General features: G+C 33.9%; 1 pseudogene; it reads right to left on the bottom strand.

Annotated features, from left to right (window-relative positions):
- The window catches only part of LOC142345748 (uncharacterized), a 76,570-nt pseudogene that overhangs the window by 38,119 nt on the left and 20,005 nt on the right, over positions 1–18,446 (bottom strand).

Consider the following 18,446-nt stretch of genomic DNA (forward strand, 5'->3'; position numbering starts at 1 on the left):
AAAAAAAAAGTTTGCGGATGAATTGATCAAATTAACTCTTTTACACAAAAAACTTTTTTAAAATAAAGAAAAGTCTTTACAACTTACTCAGTTGCAGATAAAATAACCAAAAACACAACCACATTTGATAGGAAAGAAAGGGAATTATTTATGTAATTCATTTGCGGTCATTTGAAATATTTCTGTACTAGTTTCAGTAAAAAGTCATTTTTGAGTTAGTTTTTTTTTGCATTAAGGTTTCAGCAAAGATTTATGATCTATATCCTCTCCTCTGAGTTTTCATTTAAATGGCATCAGTGATTACGGTGTTTTCAATTGAGTTTCATTTGGTTCCTTATAGATTAGGAACCAAAATTTTTTCATAGCTTTTTGTGTAATTGAATCTCTCGATATTGATATCTTTTTGTTAGTTAATCTTCCATATGTATCAAATCAAAAACTATTATTCCTGCATAAAATAGATCTCTGGAAAATTGGATTACACTTATATAGAAAGCGGTAACAAAATATGGTCCTCATGCAGCTTCCATTTATTTAAAGTCTTTCAGTTTCAGACTGATAGAGGTACTATTAGTTGTTTTGATGATAAGTAGTCAAGTACTCAGCAGAATTCTACCAACATGGGCTCCTTGTGCTAGTATTGTAGCCGTTCGGCTCTTCCCATAATTTTACTACCCTAATTCGGCCTTGTAAAAAAGTTGTTGACTGGTAAATTTGAAAAAAATTAACATTACAGGTGATATTGCTGTTCCCCAAAAATGCGTACCCCAAAATACCTAGTATCCCTGCATATACGGGTTTGCTGGATTTGCATTGCGTTGGAGAGTATCCCGATACATATTGGTATTTGGTTTTATGGAGTTGAGTGGTTCAATTTTTGCTCTGTAGGCGCCAAACCTCGAGTTTCGGCCATTTTCGGCTATTTCGGCGGTGACATAAAGTTAACTTTTCTTCTGTCAAGATTAAATATTATAGTGTTTTGGATTGCTCAGTTGATGAGGGTTATCACTATATACAGATTGTACCATTTTCCTACAAGTTTTGATGGTTTATATTAGCGAAACTTGAAATTTGATAGCCAAAATTGGTCATTTGACCAAATGAATGGGTGAAGTGGTGTTTTTTGCAATTGAACAAGTTTTTGGGCGTGCATTTTGTGTTTTCTATACACTATTTAGGTTGTTGAAGCTAATTGTATCAAACAAGGGGATTAATTCAACAATTTTTCTTTTTTCACGATTTCATCAAATTTCCGTGGATGTTGTTTTATGTCAAAACACACAAAACATCATAACCTTCATGGTGAGGTGGGAAATTTTTTCCCACCTCCCCATGAAGGTCTTCCGTGACACAGAACGTCGAAGTGGACCAGAACCACACCCAAGAATACGCCGGCAACTCTGTTTCACGTTGTTTTACGTCACTCCCCGAGATTTTGGGCTTCACTTTTTGCGCAAAAAATGCGGTACAGAGCAGTATTTTGTTAATTTCTTCTGAAGTACTGAACCAAATTGAACGGGAGTGGTCGCATTCTGTTGGCACTGAACCCCTCTTGCTTGCAGTGTTTGATTGGTTTCTCAAATCGTTGTAATCAAAAAGTTATTAATGTTCAAATTTGAAATAGTTCGAATTTTCGGGCTTTTATGGGTGACCCAATTTTCGGTACAACAAAACACGCGATTTACCCAACAAGTGTTAGTGTTTTAGAATCCCCAGTTAGTGGGGAGTCTCCCCATATATATTTTATATGGTATTTTATGTAGTTGAGATTGTCAATTTTGGCTCTGAGTGGCGGTCACCTCGCTTTTTTGGTCATTTGGTACGGTACCTTATAATTGCTATAACTCATCGAAGAATGTACCGATTGGGCTCATTTTTTAATATGATGCGTATCTCAAGCAGTGCTACAATTGGTATTAAGGGGGTTTATTTTCGTTCAGCCGTTTCAGAGAAATTGTCCAGTAAACTTGCCCTCGTTTAAGCCCCCAGAAGAGCCCCCATCCATAAAATCCAACTCATTTTTTTTGCTTTAGCTTGTTGTTTTATATATATATATATATATATATATATATATATATATAGTTTTCGGTATTGTATTGGTTTTTTTTAGCTATAGCTCTTCATTTCTCTTCAACAGTGAGTATTGAATTTGTATTTTTAAGGACCTCTTTGGCCTTGAAAAGGTGACCATACCTTACCAAGAGCCACGAACATAGTTTCAATAGCATTCATAATCATATTTGGTGCTTTATTTGTACATAAGGGTACTCAAACTTATGTTAAAAGTGCCCATGAACCTAGAAAATGCACCATTCTATCCCTCTGTCCAGAAAAAATCAAGTCTTGGATCCTTTCTGCCAAGAGAAATCCCAAGTCTTGTGTCTTGCCTGCCAGGAGGTCACCAAGTCTTGGTTGTACTCTGCACAGAGTGACCCAAGACTTGGACCTTCTCTTGGCAGAGAGACCCAAGACGTGGGATTTCTCTGGGCAGAGACCCCCAAGTCTTTATTTTTCTCTGTCAATAGAAACCTCAGAGATCGACTCTGGAGTGTTCTCTTAGCAGCCTTGTATTTGACATGATCAGACTCTGAATCAGGCCTGGAACCTTGTCTGATTTTTTTCTGAATCAGGCCTGATGGTCTCTTGAGGCTCAGTACGGGAACGTTTATAAAAAACAGCAGTTGCAACTAGTTAAACTTTTAATAATTTAGAACGTAATTTAATAAGAACGTAATTTAAAAATAACAACAACACTTTTCAATATTAAAAAATTACGACTTTATAACTTATATTATATTTACGATTGATAATATTTTCAATATGATAAATCATTTGGCCTTAATTTAGAAATTGTGCAATTTAATCTGGAGATCACTTCGTTTTAAGCAAGCAGTCGTTTGATTATTCCTAAGGATACAAATTAGAAAACGTCAAACGTAGCGCCCTTAAATTCAATTTTTTAGGAGCCTTAATAGCGAGGTTCTATAGCGAGGTTCAAAAAATTATTGCAACTTCTGCGCTACAAAAAACTTTTACTATCAAGCCTATACCTATACCTTTTCATAACAGACTGCCAGTTAAATCACAATCAGTGTGAAATTTTCACGATTTAATTATAGAGCATCTATTTTTAAAATTTAGAATTCAACCGGCAGTTTCAAAACAACAATCTTGTCAGTTTCTAGTTAACTTTTTCGGTAGCAAGATTAATTTACCAAAAGGGCACAAAAACCAAAGCTATTCAAAAGGGGCACAACACCCCAAACGTATGTACAAGTGAAGTTAATACCAGTACACACAGTAAGGATTTGCTAATTTCAGTTGCATGTACAAAAACTGAGCAGGGCAAAACATTTGATCGAGAGAATAAAACAGCAAAAGAAGAGATCAAACTACCAAAAAAGAAAAAATGCATGAAAACCAAAAAATAACTCGAAGCAAATATTCATCACATCGCTTTACAGCCAATTGGGGAAAAATCATGTTTCCCAGCAGCTCAGCCTTTTGCAACACACCCAATTCCGCTAGTCCAGTGCAAATAAAATCACTACTGCAATGTAAAATCAGAAAAAGTGTCGAAAAAACAGCTCCCAAAAGCAATCAAAATCCTATATTCTTCGAAACCTTGATTAGAACACTAAAACCATTGCTACTGTTTCTCAGGCAGTAAAAAGAATTTTTTTAAATGTTTGGACACGGCGTATCCAAAGTGGACAAAAAATGAATCTAAAGTATGAAAAAAAACTAAGTAAACTTGGTTTTTCTGAAGTTCCAAATCGTTTTGACAATTAGTAGACACTCAACTGGCCGTAGCTGCGATTAATGCAGATTTTGAGAGCAGGGCATAGCAGTGCTCCTAAAAAGCATCGGTTTTTATGGAGCAGAAGTATCGTTTTTACGAAAACAGGACATATTATCAAAAATCAACCAAAACGTATTAATGGTCAAATAAGAAGTTTTAGCAACAGTTTGTCAAAATTTAAAAATGATTTCTGTAATGTTATTGACCATATTTTAACCTGTTTTTGAGAAATAGAACATAATTTAGACGAAAAGTTTTGTAATGGTGAACAAAAATAGAGGAAACCATCCGTTGGTCCAAAAATTTAAACTTCTATACCGCGATAGCTCCTCGAGGAAGACGCATTTCGGAAATTGACTAATAAAAGACAGTTGAGCCTATAGTTCTCCATCCCTAGTGGGTCGGAACAATAACTGTTACGTTTGAACCGTTTTTCTATATTCCCTTTTATAACACAACTAAAACTATGAGTCAAAAAAGACTTGAAGGAATATAGAAAAGTTCTTTTCATAATAATACTTATAATTATTTTTGCTTTAATTTGAGCTCAATTACTGGTGACCATATCAGGGTTTTTGTTCTACATCAATTCTTGAGGTTTCAATTTCCATTCCTCAGATTGCTGTACTCAAAGATTTCGTTTTTTTTTTAGTTTAAAGTTTATCTTTACTTCCGAATGTTTGATGCCTTGATCAGTCAGATAAAAAATAAATTCAATTGATTGAAAAAAAATATCAAACTGTGACAGTGTTCTCAAAATGGCAAAAGGCATAACTGACTAGATTACAGTACAGATTATAGCCCGGACGAACATAAAATAAAATGTTTCGCGTTTATAAAATGCAGACTAGAGTGTACCCTTTTGGAAATTTGTACATAACAGTACCATCAAATAAACCTCCTTAATCTTAGCACCACCAGTTTTTGAGGCGTACCTATTTTTACTCCCTGATTTAATATTATCGTATTACGGTCAATTAATGATACAGTTGCAAAAATTAAAATTTTTTACACCTTCCCAAATTTGACGAAGATTAAATGAGCACACTGAACATCAGTTTAAATGACTTCCATTGAAGCTGTCATTTGTTACTAGTCATGAAAGTAATTTATAGTTTTGTTTAGCCTCAATGTTTCAAAAATCGATCATTCAAATAACAAATGCAAAATGAGCGAAGCCATCTTAAAAACAATGTTTTCCCCTTTTGCACATTTGGATTCTAAACGAGATCAAGCACATCGGTGTTAAATGGACTGGGTACCAAACTTAAGCAACCAATTAACACATGGGTGTAAAAATAGGTTGCTATGAGATAGTATTCAAAAAATTATGTGTAAAAAAATTAGAACTTAAACAAATCATACATATAATTTTTTTTTCAAAAATGGCGAACAACTTAAAAAACTGCATTAGGCAAAACTACAATTGGAGTTCAAAGCATTTCAGAATTTAAAAAAATAGTCACTTTCATATTTTTGCAGAGTGGGGTTGAAGAGCACTGAATTTATGGTCGACAAAATTTTCAGCGTTTTGAGACTACCATCAGAGACCATCATAAGTTGTAAAATTTGTCAGTATCTACAGTACTTCTCTCATTTTTGCTGCACAATTCTATTGATCAAAGTTTCTAATATTTCGTCTTTAAAAAATCTCCCCGAAAAAAATTAAATTATCAACGGGATTGAACTTGAATACAGAGCACCAAATTACACCAAAAACATTCATTTTAATCTCAATTTACTCGTTTTAAAAAATTTTGATTTTAGTAAACATTTTTGTGTTATATTTGGTTGCCCTACCTAAGAAACATAAACTTAACATATTTCAACTTTCAGTGAACTAATTGTTTTTAAAACACATCATAGAAGACTATATTTCCAACCCATTTTATACTGTTTTTTTTTGTTCCGTCAATTTTCGCCTATCGATATATTCATCGGGAAGAGTTGTGAATGATCTCATTGGAAATATTGTCCAGCTTAGAATTTCAAAATCAGAAGAATTATTTGAATTTCTTTTTTTCCCGGGGAGTAACAGAGGTCTAAAGTTTGAGCACGTGAGGGTCAATTCCGTTGTTTTGTTCAAATTTTTCGTCCTTTTTGCGATCTGCTTGAACATTTGATCTATTTTGATAAAAATACAACAAAACTGTGAATGATAGTCTCATTCGATTAAATTTAAAGATGAAAAAGAGTTGCTGAATTGTTTTGAACCAACTTTTTTATTTGAAATTTTAGCTAAACTTTTAAAAATTTAGCATGTTTTTCATTTTTCATGAAAAATAGCGCCAGATGTGTATCTTTAGCTTTCTGAGTCCAATTTGACTAGTAGTGCAGACGAAAACAGCCAACACTATCACTGTTTACACTATTAAGGGCTATATTTACCTATGGTTCCGTATAAAATGTTCTGGATATAACAAATTGTTGGCTTTTCTCTAATTTGCAACAATTTTTTATCAAAAAAATATCAAGTATTTTTTGATATACAGAGATTTTCTTCACGAAATTTTTTATTGAAGAATAATTTGTAACAATGACATATTTATTTCAGCCCAGCAGTGATATCAAGGTCAGTGTTTTGGCGTTAATAACAGACCTGATTAATTTCAAATCAGAGATCGATTATTGACAGATCAGGTTTTGTAAAATAGGAGGCCAGGGAACATACACTATATTTTCAGCGAAATGCTTATGTTTTGTTTTAATTCAACACAGTTTGCGTAAAGCTATTTGTGGAAATTTGAGTTTTGACTTCACGTTGGTATTCTATATTCTTTTGATTTAGCATCTGCAATGACAGGTCAAATAGGCAGTAACAATTTAATCTATTTACTGCGTTTTAATTGAAAGCCTATGGTTAATATTACTTATAGGTTCGAAAAATTGTTTGAAAAAATTGGCTTTTCAGAATTGCATTTTTTCCCTCATTTCTGTCATCTTGTAACGCAGTTGCAGCAAACCAATAGCAGCTTTTTTCAAATGAATTAGAATCTTGTCTTCATTGCTGCCTTATTTTTAAATAATGGCCGTTTGGCTTTGAAATTTCAAATTATCATAACATTTTTTTGGCGTTTTGCACATTTTCTAATTTTTAAGATGAAAGAAGGCGCAATCGATTATATTCAACATTATTAGTGAATTGATTTTGAATTTAAAAATTACGACATGTTTTGTCGCAATTTTTGACATTTGGATTTTTCCTGTATTTTTCTTTTTGTATTCCAAAAACATTCTAATTAATCACTGTTCTTAATGGTTTCATAAGGAGGTATAAACGAGCCCATTTAATAATTTCAAGTGATAGCTAAAAATTCTTTGACTTATTTATGATGAGTCATTTAAAAATTCTATGAACGTATTAACGTATTTCTTAATGTGCCATTTCTGTTTTGTCTAAATTTTAAATATTTTCAATAAAGACAGGTCCCATATAGTTTCTAGTGAAATTCAAGTAATTTTGATAAATTTAATTTTTATCTGATGCAATTTAGGCTTTGTTATCAGGTTTTCGTTAAAACAGATAGACATTGAAATTTGGTCGTAAATAAGTCTTGTTGTTTTAAATGATTTTGTTGTCTGTTTTGTCTCCTGGTCTTCATAATAACAGGTATCATCGCCCCTTTTATGAGACCTTAATTAATTTGTTTAGTGGTTTGAGTATTAAGCATTTTTTTTGGATACAGCAATTATTTTCAAACAAAAGATGAAAACAAAAGATGAAGTTCTCTTCCTCATTTGGTAGAAATTTAAGTAGAAACTGTGGTTGAGTGGGGTCGAAACATAATGAGCAAACGTACATTACCAAACCTCCTTGTTTCTATTTTGATTATCATAAAAAATCAACTTAATGATTCACCCCGTTGTGATTTTTTATAAAGTACAGGCTATATCTACGCTATATCAACGAAATGGAGAATCTAGTTTTAAGTTGAGGTCGTCTTCACAGCGTCAGGATATACGATACGTAAAGTTTGGACAGACTAGAGGATGTTACCAATAATTTGTTCGGATGTTTTTTTTTTCATTACAGACCCTGACAAAAATTTCACCCTCCACTTTGACTATTTGACGCCATTTGTGTTATCTAGACGCTTGCGCCCTACCAAGCTGGTGTCTATAACGGGACCACTGAGACAACTGAAACACTAAACAATACACCTTGAATTCAGAATTCCTCATGATGGTGAACATTCCTGATTTCAAAGAAAAAAAGCAAAACCATGTTGCCAATGAGAATAATAATTTCTCCAACAGAGAGCCTCTCAATTTGAGTTTTTACACGTGAGCCCGACAATATATGAAATGAAGCACATTTTTCGGCTGCAGAAAATGTCACAAATGTCTTTCCTCATTAGAAATTCCCAAAGTAAAGCGATTATCCAAATGCAATATGGCAACTCAATTATCTCAGACTCATTTGGTCAATTAAGGGAGAAGTCTTTCCCATGGGACACTTTTAGTATCCAATTTTCCCAAAAATTGGGCAAAATCTCTAATTTCTCAGTTTCACATTTATGCAGAATTCATCTATCACGTGATATATTCATATGGAAGCCACAAGTTCAATGCGTGAGATATGCAATGTCTATACTTTATAGTGTCAGAAACTAATATCCCGGCCTAATATAATCCAGGTGGAGTCTTTGTAACAACTCCAACCCAACTCCCATTTCCCCCTCCCCCACCCCGGAATGATAGTGATTGAATGAAGGCTGTCAATTAGGGCACCTTTGGTTAACTTCACTCTCACTGTGATTCCCACGTGAATTCATCCCCCCATATAACCGTCAGAGGGGACAAATAAGTCACGGAGAATAACAAGAGACAGATTATAGCCTCTTGGACAATAGAGGGGTTGAATGCTAATGGTACATGGCCGAAGGAATGTTCACGTTGTAAACCCAGATATAACTAGTTATAACTAGCCTGGTCAAATAACAGGTCAAGCAGGGAAAAAATTAGATACAATAGGCTGAACAGCATTTTCAAGCTTTCTTGTGAAAAGAATTAGGAAAATAAACTGAAAATCGCGACTGGTAAGGAAGGCATAAAGTTTTCAAAATTTGTTGCACCCAAATTAATGAGATTGTTACCTTTGTATTGTTTACTTCCATACCGTCTGAAGATCCCTTTCAAAACTGTGATTTATGAATAGTTTTGCAATAAACTCAACACGAGTTTACTTTATTAATAAAACAGATACTCTAATATGAAAAGCTAACTTGAAAAGGATTAAACATGTAACTGTGAAAAACTTGTTGCCAAATTTGAACCTCTATTGCAAATAACTGCGTAAATGATGATAACCTAACACAAATCTCCCTTTTCCCAGGATTTCTCAAGAGCTAAAATTTGCTGGAATGTCCTCATTTCAGCGCCCAATCTCACCAATGTTGTCTGTTTTGCCATAGTATTCCACGAGTGCTTGAAAAAGTTTCCATAAACACCCATAATAGAGAACCTCTGTTAGCAGGATTACGAACACTGTAGCGCAACAACCCCGATGAGGCGGGACGAGTTTGGGCACGTTAGAGATTGAAGCTGTTTAAGCTCAAAAGATATTTGAGAGAATAAGAATTAATTTTAGGAGATTCAAAAGAGAAGAAAATTGTGAAGATTTTAGCAAAAATCAGTGGTATATATAGTCTAAAAGATAAATATAACATTCACAGTGTACATTTGTTAAAAGGTTAATGTATAAAAAAAATCAGGCGATTTTGGGGCGTATGAGTGGGCGTCATTTCATTATTACATGCAAAATTTACTTCACTTGAGATGGTTCACAAAGTTGCATTTCCTATTCAATATTATTAGATAAATATCAATATTTGACAAACATACAGATCAAACTGATTTACATTCATTTTCTAAATTGTGAGCTGCAGTTGTCGTTATAAATCTGGTAAGTTTGTTTTCTTTCTGAGTTTATCAACAGTTTATCAACTAGAGTTTATCAACTAAGTTAAGTTTCTAAGCTCTAAGATATTTTCTAAGTTCTTTTCTGTGCTCCAATAACCTCAAATGTAAGGTTTCAAATAGTGTAGAAGTTTACTTTCAATTAAGTTATTTAAGCCAAAATTCAGTTCAGTCTATCAATAGCTTCAGTTAATTTTGTCACTTTTTATGAATCGTTACAAGTAAATAATACAAAAAAAATCGTGGAGTGCCTTTTTGAGCCCTCATTTCCTCCCCGAATTTGACCGCTCACTTCCTCCTCGAACTTTTTTTCGACAATTTTAAACAATTTGGCTCATTTCTCAGTCCCGAATTGAAGAGTTTTAATACTCCAATCTCTCAGTGAGTGGTGCAATATGTTCACTTTTTTCTCCAACTTATAAAAAACCCTAATGTTGTTTTAAAGCATTTGTAGCAAAATTATGCTGAAAAACCGTTGGAACAATCAATATCATAAAGCAGTTTTGAAAACAGAAATAATTTATTCGAAAATCTCGAGTACCTTTACTAAAGGTTTTAGCGTTTTTTGACGAAGTCATTCCTGTAGCCAAATTATGGCTAATGAGCACTACCATCTTTTTTCAAAGGCCAGGAACTTCAAATAGAGCAACAAAACCGTTTCAACAAAAGACCACCTAGTTTACTTAATAACCGTCTCTAAGGCTTAATATTACTAAGGAGTATTGCATAAGTAAATCATTGGTTTCTGCAACAATTTTTCAAAGATTAAAACAAACTTTTGATAATAATTAAACGGTTAATTCAAAAAATAATTTATTTAGATACATCCCCCTTTTCGATTTGCACCCCCATCTATACATCTACTAGCAAATTGTTTGCCCCTCATGCACTCACATACATAGTTAAACACAAAGGGTATGTACACTATAATGATGCCGCGAAACTTTGAAATTAACGCTGATGCCGCTTTGAAACTAAGAAATTAAAATTTGCGTATAACGTAAGCGGCCGTCAAAAAATCTGTGTTTTGATCAATTAGATATTTATCTTGTCCAAGCATAGTTTTGTCAAACTAATTTTTTAATTAACCGCGAGCAAATTCCTTCAAATTTACCTCTGACAATGACATATTACCATTATCATAAACAAGTATCGATAAGTAAGAGAAATTGAATTTCTGTGGGGTGCAAACAGATTGGCTATATAAGGTTTGGGGGAGGGCAAAAAAAAAGAAAAGAGCCTGCTCCTTGCGTGACAACCAAGACCTTCAAATCACGTGCTACACTAACAAAACTTTCACAAAAGAACTAAACTTTTCAAAATAGTGTCAGGCAATTATGTCGCATTTCCTCATTTTATTGAGATCGGAACTAAATTTTCAATATTTCACTCAGTGCAGTGAACTGAATTGCTTCAGTTATTCATCGATATGACGACAAGCTTCTGCATTAGTCGTCATACTTAGCGGCGAAAAACTTTCGGAAAAAAAATTCACCATTACTCTGATATCAAATTAGGAAAGAAAGAAAAAGAAAGTGAACTTACTGTCTGCAGAAACTTGAAGTAGTTGGAAAAGCACAAATATGGTAACATGAAGAGATATCATCTTCGCATAATAAAATAAATTCAAATAACTAAAAAAAATGGTAATCCAGCTTTTGCAGCCAATTGGTTGGCTTGTAAGATCAATAAAAGTTTCAAGATTTGTAATGATTTAACGTGACTCTGATCTGTATTGATCACTGAAAGAAGTAGTAATAACAGAACTTAATTTGACAAAAATATGTTAATTCTTGGTGATACAGAATTTGGTTCATGCTACAGTGTCGCCAGCCGCGGCAATTCTTAATAGCTCAGAGAGGGAGCGCTTTGAACTGTTCGGAAACCTTCAAAAGAGAATTGAGTTAATTCAGATTATTTTTGTTGTATTTGTTGCAAGTGTTCGGCTCTTCCAAAGAGGAAATAAAAATAATCAAGTAGTGATTTAGCTTCTAAGATTTGGCGTCTTCGCGTGACCTCTAATAGTTTGAAAGCTCTCGAGTAATAAGAGATAAATTATAGGAAAACGAAATATGAAATGACAAAAAAGGCGATATGGGAATTGGAGTTTTGAGAAATACAGGAAATTAAAGAGGTGTAAACGAAGAAGTTAATGTGGAATAAGTAGTACAGGGAAAAGTAGGATGAGTTCCTCGTCTATTGAATTCCTCGTTCGTCCGTTTGTTTATTTTGCAAAACAAATGGTACGTCGCTCTTGAATTGTTTACTCTCAATCTAAACAGAAACAGGATAAATTATCAACACACTCCAAATGGTTGTCAGAGAAAGGAGAGTGAAAAGAGACTTATAAATGCAGGGAAAGAATGGATAGAAAACGAACGCTCCTGGGGGGAGGGGGGTTGGTGGGGGTTGGAAATGGCTATTTGGAGTGAGGTTAATGTTTAGCTAATGAGTAACGGAAGTGGTAGGCGTTTCGAATAATGGATCATGTATCCGTTTTTTATCTACTCTCAACGAAATTTGTGTCGATCTAATTGGAAATAATAGCACAAAGAAAGATGGTACCCGTAACGAATGATCAGCGTATACAAGTGTTACTCTATCTTTTAGCTTCCTGAAAATGAAAACGGTGTAATATAAATGTAAGCGCAAGGTCTCACTGATACCATAACACCATTTTTTCTCTCTTTAACCATCAAGCATAAAAATTGCTTTTAGATCAACATAAAATCCAAACTTTTTCATGCTTCACGCTGACTTACATCAGCTTTCGTGATGCGACCCAACTTTGGTTGCAGGCAGATTCTTTATACCATTTCAAGTAGAGCATTTTTAAGGAAAACATTTGTTGTTCATCAGCTGATCATCAGAACAGCTTATATATGAAGCACGCTCCTGGATTTGCTTGACAGCAGTTAGTGCGCTCTAGGCATATGGAATATTTATCTATTCAAAAACCTATATTTTTGATGAGTTACAAAATTTTGAAAAAAGCTTGCTTTTTGGCTAAAAATTGTTCGAAACTATTATCATTCCAATTGCCAGAAATGGTAATGGAAACGATAATTCTCTTGAACAGCAGGTTCCCTGGAAGGTTAGAATGGAGAAAACAGTTTTGAGTGCCCAAGCCAAGACAAAAATAAGTTTTTGTAATTTTTGGCTAACAAACCGATCATAAACAACCTTTAGAAAAAGCGACAGCGCTTAGAACAATACACAGAAATAGTCCAATCACATGATACAAAATCGTTCTTTCGTCATTAAGTCCGGCACTTTGTCACTAAAATCGGAGAACCAAATTAAAAACTTTCTGGATGCAAATAAACCAACAAGTTTTCGTTCGGAAAAGACGGAACAATTTCGACAAAAATTGTGATGCGATGGCTTTGCAAGAACACTGAAATGCAATTAAATTCAATGATAAAATTAATAATAAATGAATGAATATTAAAAATCAACAATAACTTTATAAAGAAAAAATGAACAACATTGTTTTCAAGTAGATTATGAGCACTACTGTAATTAACCAAGTTTTAATAGAAAAACAATCAACTTGCAAGTTATTCAAAAAGTCCTCAGCGTCCTGGTCAAATGATACCAATAGCAGTACCAAGGCACATAGAAGAATTAGAGTGCGAAAAAAGGTGAGGAAACAAAATCAAGCTGGATCAGTACAATAGATTGGAGATATCTTTGCACTTGACAAAATAGTTATCTCTAAAATCATTCTGGAAAAATTTTACCCCGATTGCCTTATATTTCTGCACATTTTTGAAAAAAATCAATTTCGACTCTTAGTACGGAATTTAATAGCTTTCGAAATCTAAAAACTATTCTATTCTTTTAGGAATAAGACCACTTATACTGTTTAATATTTTTAGCGTTCGCCATTTTGTTTTTTTGTCCGACCATTTTCAACTTCTTTTTCGGTTATCGATCTATCAACGAATTCATATCACGCTTTTTAAGAAATTCGATCAGTTTTTTTAATAACCCTAAAACACGCAATGTTTCAATAGAATAGATATTTTGTTCTTCTCCAACTACTGAGGCCATCTTAGCGGCTGCTGTTAACTGTAATAGAACAATGCAGTTCAAAATTGATTGCACCCAAATTCTGTTTGTTGATGGTTGTTTGACTATTAGTATAGATTTCAATGGATAGAAAAGTCCAAAAAATATGGGCAAATGCTCGCATATGACTGTTAACGCTTGTTTACATTAACTTTTCCATCTACTTGAATACCAAAATCACGGTGCTCTTGAATTAATATTTTGCTTTTCATTGATGTTTGATGGTGAAAAATTTGTTCTCTGGACATCAGGATTTAAAAAAATCTTTTTTCGCAGTTGCATGCCAAATTCTCGTCAACAAGTCTTTTCCGATTATTTCCAGTGACGCATTCAAGTTGTCAAAACATCTATCTGCTTTATGGCTCAGAAAAATTTAATGGACGTACAACGATGCGGTGTCGCGAAAAAATCTTGTAAGATCGTTTTGTAAAACAAGAAAAAAATGAGACCAGCCCGAGAAAAAGAACTAAATTTAGTATGTAAAATTTTTTGCAAAAAAGATAACACTCATCCGTAGATTATTTTTTCTTGAACGTCTCTTATTACGTAGACTGAGAGGTCTGGATTTTTTCTTTTTGTTGAAACTTTAAATCTGATGAAGATTTGAAGATTTGATGGCAAAGCGGGGAAGACCTCTGTTTTCGAAACATTTGTAAATTAGGATTGAAACTGTACGAACAGTGGCCTACTTTGTTTTCTTGATTACGAAACCCCTAATTCCGCAAAATTCAGTGCTTCATTTTTTCACAAAGTGTCATTTGTTGGCTAATTTTCCCTATTGTTTGTTTCCATCATAAACAGACTCTGCATTTTTTTTATATTAAAACTTTTAGCAGATGTGTATAAGTTGTCTGCTAAAACTTTCGCAATGGAGGCAAAAAAATCTTTTATTTTTTTTCCTGAAAAAAAATCGGATCTTTTCCGTTTCTGCCCCCCCAGCTTAGTGGGTGCATATTATTTGCAACCCCCAGACGCACGTGCAATATTTTTACATAATGATTTACTATGTAATGACACGTGCTCTGTCACTGGGGGGAGCATAACGTACTGGGGGGGGGGGGGCACAAACGGAAAAGATCCAAAAAATCTCCTCTGGTTTGTTTATTTTCTCCGTTCACATTCATCAAGTTGCTAAAGATGTTGGTCTATTCTATTTCGGCCCCATAGTAGTTTTGGTGCCCCTCAATTACAATTTGTGGTTATATAGCACATTACTAAGTAAAAATAGCACGTGCATCTGGAGAGGCGTAAAAGTTATATGTTCAGTAAGCTGGGGCCAAAACAGAACAAATCCAAGAGGTTCATTGAGTAGTCTCTTGCATTTGATGTAACTATTCTTTGATAAACATCCTTTTGGTCTTTGATGACTTTGAAATTTTTTCTCGAGATTATGGTCTAGTATCCACTTGTGACACAACCGCTCGTTTTCATGCTAATGGGTGAGTTGTCTATGGCTGCTGTCTATCCACCTTTTTTGATGTCAATTTTGCTTTACCTCTTTGATCAGTACATAGTTCATATTTCTTCGGTGACAATTTGAGGGAATCTTTCAAAAACCGATTCACAATCCATATACTTACTCTATTTGTTACTCAAAAAATTCAGTTGCAATTGCATGCTGAAAATTATTGATTGCAACAGTAGTTCGTCCTCAAGTGCTGAGGTCAGATGAGTTCTCAGGTACTTCAATGAAATGTTTCAATTCGATTTGAACAATATAGTGGTCAGCGATATAAATTTTTTGAAGTCCTAATTTTGAAGAATTGTATGAAACATTTATCCTGGTTTTGGATTTTGCTGTCTCCTAACCATCACTCGACATTTTTGATAATGATGCAAAAAGTAAAACAAGCATCTAAACTTAATTTTTTACTAAGTTTACGCCAACAGTAAAAACATGGATCAATGAATGCTTATGAAATCGTTTGTGACTTGGTTGCTTAACCTAGCTTTATTATTGCGCTTAGGAAAATTTATGTGTACAACATTTGACTTTTTCGGCTCCGTGTTAGCATACGGTTCAAATTTTATTTGAAAAGAAAAATAAAAAGCTGTTAAGGCAATCAAAGCTTGACTCAATTTCCACATATTGTTAATGAGTACAGTCCTTTTGTTATCAGAGAGAGCGTAATAGTGGGAGATTATGAGGGAAATGGTGAAACGTCATTAGGGAAATGAAGCCTCAATGAGGCGAAAAGTAATCTTTTATTGTCTCTAAGGAGAGTTAATTTCGATAATGGCCTTTAATATCGATTCAGTATTATAAATATCCCATCGCAATATATACACTTTTAGCTCCGTCCTGCACGAACATTTAAACCATTTTCAAACTGAACTTAATTGCCGCTTTAGCAGTTACAATACCAATAGGATAAACTTGTCCATAAGAAAATTAAGACAAAGTTGATCAAATGAATTTTGCTCAGAAGTTTTCGTCAGGAATTCAAATGAAATCGGGCGAAATGTTTAACAATGCAAAGTAAAGCTTCGCCAAAACTAAATGTTATTCGGCAAAAATTTGGTAGCTCACGTGCGGCGTATACGCGTTATATAATACTATGCGAATTGAATTTGCAACCAGTAGTACAGTCCTGAAGAGCATAGTCGTAAACAGTCCGCTGTTGTCAAATGTTGGCTTTACTATCGAATGATAAACGACGGGACAAATTGAAATTAATAGACATCGCTCTCAAGCAGCATGTTTGCTATAAAGTCTTCATTGCTCTTCAGTGCGCTATCAATGAGCGATTGATTTATGAACATTCATAAATATGGACGGAGGTATTCATAAATATATGGACAAAGTTCCATTCTCAACAAATTGTAGAAACGCGAAAACAACTGATAAAAATAAGGTCAATTACTTGTTAAAAAATTAGTGTAGTATGTTGTCAAGTGCGCTTTTTTCATTTTTAGTCAAGCGCAGATAATAATTTTTTGCTACAATAGAAATTGCTCTAAATTGCATGCATATGCAATTTTCGAGTAAGAGAAGAACACAATTTAGATTAATCAAATTTAGAATTAAACTTAGCTAAATAATTATATTAATCAATCACAACCTAGTGCGCAAATCGCAACCAATTGTTTCAAAATGCGCGCCAAAAACTAGACTTTTTTAAACAGACCCTCCATTTACTAAGGGGGATATTCCTGAGTAGAACTGAAGCGAGCCAATCATTCCCATTCAGAGACAAGAATTACGTTTCCATCTGTTCGCTTAATAATAATAACGCTGAAAATTAAGTTGACCACGCGATGGTATGTAGCTCAAATGGAACCTAAAACTAACGGGTCGCTTATGCATTGTGTGACAAAGATTCTTTTCTTTGGTATTCATTGAACAGAAATATATTGAATCTAAAAAAGGATTTAAAAATGTTTTTACGATTCTTAGAACGCACCACAAAAAACCTCTCAAGAGCAAAAGTTGGGAAAAAAAGAAATTTTCAATAGCATTGGTAAATTCGAAAAAGAAGTAGCCAATGGCAAAAAGGAAATTTTTCAATCTCTTCAATGAAACATCGGACAAAATTCGATCCGCTCACCACAATAAACAAATAGTAAAAAACATAGAATTATTTAACAGTTTTTTCGCAAACAATGGAGTAGAGCTAGCAGAAACATTCCATACAAAGTAGAAGTATAATACCGGAAATAACACGAACACCATGTTCATTTTTCCAATAACCAGTCAGTACCGAATTCATGGCACACTGCGGTTGCTTTCATCGAAATTTAGTTTAGACTGCCACAACATAAACTTCCTTTTTCTAAAAAAAAAAGTGTCTCGGACAGTTAGCCCACTACTTGAAACATTATATAACGAGTGCCTGAAAAATGGCTTATTTCCAGAAAACCTGAAAGTGACCAAAATAGTGCCATTTTCAAAAGAGTGATCGTATCGAACACACAAACAACAGACCAATCTCAAAACTTCCAGCCATTGAAAAATTGTTTGAAAAAGTATTATATAAAGGAATTATATTACACGTTTTTGAGCAAAAACATATTTTAAAAAAATCTTTCTTTTTTTCGAAAGAAATTAAGTAGCTTCACTGACTGAAAAAAACAGGAAAAACTGGCTGAAATGAAAAAACTAACTAAATGCACTTTCATTGATCTAAAAAAGTTATCGATACAGCGAACTATGAGCTATTGCTGAAAAAGTGCGAACACTACGGACTTCGACAATTGGTAGTGAAGTTGCTTGCTTTATATCTGAAAGACCGACCCCAATACAATAAAATAGGCAACATAAATCTGCAAAGAAAAGCGTTAAATGCGAAGTCCCACAAGGATCAATTCTTGGTCCACTGTTTTTCATTATCTACCTAAATGACGTTCCATCCTAAAAATCAAACGAAAGCAAGATTATTCTATATGCTAATGAAACAGTTGTTTTGAATAAAGGTAGTGCCGAGATGGTAGGAATAAAGAACAATGCCAAACCAGCCGCAGTTCCGAACTGGTTTCATAAAAAATTAAATTAACAATTAACACAACAAAAGCAAAACACATGATTTTTGGAAAGGGCCGCAATCTAAACCAGCACAAACCAACAAGTGATCGAGCTGAAATTGAACAGCTTTTTTAAGTATCTGGGATTAATATCAAGCTACCAGTTGAAATTCCAAGATCATATTAACTA

This window comes from Convolutriloba macropyga, chromosome 9 (genome assembly GCF_964194025.1).
Source record: "Convolutriloba macropyga chromosome 9, txConMacr16.3, whole genome shotgun sequence".
Lineage (NCBI taxonomy): Eukaryota > Metazoa > Xenacoelomorpha > Acoela > Convolutidae > Convolutriloba > Convolutriloba macropyga.